The following is a 2,224-nucleotide window of genomic DNA, read 5'->3' on the forward strand; positions in this document are numbered from 1 at the left end:
TGTAGGTAGGCACTAATCTAGTCGTTGATGTAATTCAAATTGTACTGTTGATTTTAGGAGAGCTCAACTATAAAGAGAGGTATTACTCAAACACTTGATATGCATTACTTTCTTGTGGCTTTTTCAATTCTCTCATTACTATTTCGTTTCGAGTTTTCTTCCACTATATTTTTTCAATGCCTTAAAGAATTTTTGGGAAAATTCTCACTTTTTAAATATTAAACTGATTTAAACAGATATAAAACTAAAAAATCACCTAAAATCACACAATTTCTCAAACTTAAGTTTTAAACGTGTAGCACTAATACTATGTTTGACGTACCAATCTAACAAATGTTACTTAGATCCGATCATTCAGAAATAAAAATGAAAATAAAGCTGATGATCTCATTTGGTTCAATGATTGGGGAAATCCAGTTATAATAAAATGGCATGTGTTTTCATGTTGACATTGGCATTGGATTCTTCCATGTTAGAGCCTTGAAGACGCTTTATCTTCTTCACTATTTTAATCAAAAATTTTGGTTGGATTAGGTTTTACCAAACTCATTAATCTTCTCTTTCCACGTGAAAACTCTCTTCAATTTTTGCATGGTTCATGTCCTCTATATGTGACACCAACTTTTTGAAAAAGGTAGACCATTGGGTTATATTCCTTCATCAACCACATTTAAAGCTGCTGAACCACAAATCTTTTTTTTTCTTTAATTGGATTAAGGTTTTACTTCGTAAACTGTAGTGAACAATCATTTTTACCCAGAATTCAGTGAAAAAAGTAAAACCCTAATAATATTAAAGTCAATGGATGAACAACTTTTTTTCAGTTTCTTGATAAAACCAGACAACAACATTCCAAATCTTACCCTGTTAACCTGCCACTTTATTCCTTGTGTCAACCTTGTTTAAGAATTTTTAACCTTTCCTTTCCTTTCCTTTGCCTTCTTATTTTTCTTTTCTTTTCTTCTCTCTCTTTTTATAATATCGTTGTACGAGCCCATTTTGCCCGGGCCCATACCAACAAAATAACCCAAAATTTAAACCCAAACAAATTAAAACCCTAAAAGCCCAATCAGCCCACAACCTTAACTAATTTTCAGCAAACAAAAAAAACTAGCCGCTCCTCCCTCTGTCCCCAAGATTCAGTCGCCCCATGCTACCTCTGCCCTTGGCCATCACGTGCACCACCCATACCCGACACACCTGCAACAGAGACAAAAACAACAGCAAAAGGAAGCATGCGAGGGATGGGGGAAAGAATAAACAAAAGAACGAAAACAAAAAATAGGAAATGAATATTTTATAGATCGGCTTTAAAAAAGCCAAAATCGATCACAAAAAGGGGGGATTTTCTTTGTAAAAGAACCCACATCAGAAATCAAAAAGAATAGAAATTTTAAAGGGTTAAATCCTTGTTATTTACTCTTCGTTTTTTTCTATTTATTTATTTGTTTGTTTTATTCTTTTTTTCTTTTCTTTTGCAAATCTATTTTAAATAACTATAAAATCAAAAGCAAAAAAAATAAGGGGAGGAGAAACTCACAGGAGTTGGCCGTGACCGTGCCGCCGGGGGGTCTCTCCTTCATCGTCGGCCGTCGATCTTTGTGGCTGTGGCGGTGGCGCTCCAGGTGTTAAGAAACCCAAGAGTTGGGTGTTTGAAAAAAAGGGGTTTTAAAAAAAAGGGGAGAGACTCTTTCAATTTTTGCTAGAAAAGTAAAAAAAAAAACATTTTGGGTTTTATTAACCATTAATGCGCCGTTTGGTGGGGGATATTGTGCATGCTTTGCCCTAATGGGTAATTTATGCATTTAGTCCCTCCATCTTGCGTGAAGGTGCAATATAACTCTTTATTTCTTTTAGATTTGGGCTGCAAATATGGCGTCTGTTTCAATCTGGTCCTTGGACCATGCGCAGACTCTCACTGCGTTTTGGGATGGGGAATATCTCCCTAAAGGTCCCCCATGTCCTCGGTGCCTTTTATTTCAGTCCCTTTACCACATATTTCATATATTTACAGTTTGGACCCCCGGATTTTGATTTGATTTTAATTTCATCCTTTAGTTCATTTAATTATTTTTTTAGAAAAGGGGAGTTCCTCTATTATTTATTTTAAGTTATATATATATATTTATTATTTACCTAATATCTTTCTTTTATTTGTATTATTTGATTTAAGTCATTATATATGCACATACATATTCTTTTTATAATTTATATACATGTACAT

At 34.1% G+C, this 2,224-nt stretch overlaps 1 long non-coding RNA gene across 1 annotated transcript; it reads right to left on the minus strand.

Annotated features, from left to right (window-relative positions):
* Positions 1-771: 771 nt before the first annotated feature.
* LOC121229674 (uncharacterized) lies at positions 772-2,005 on the minus strand. Its single transcript, XR_005927599.1, has 2 exons — positions 1,541-2,005; positions 772-1,200 (listed from the first exon to the last, which is right to left on the minus strand). It is a non-coding gene; the product is annotated as an uncharacterized lncRNA (long non-coding RNA).
* Between the last annotated feature and the right edge of the window lie 219 nt (positions 2,006-2,224).

Source organism: Gossypium hirsutum, chromosome A05 (genome assembly GCF_007990345.1).
Source record: "Gossypium hirsutum isolate 1008001.06 chromosome A05, Gossypium_hirsutum_v2.1, whole genome shotgun sequence".
Classification (NCBI taxonomy): Eukaryota; Viridiplantae; Streptophyta; class Magnoliopsida; order Malvales; family Malvaceae; genus Gossypium; species Gossypium hirsutum.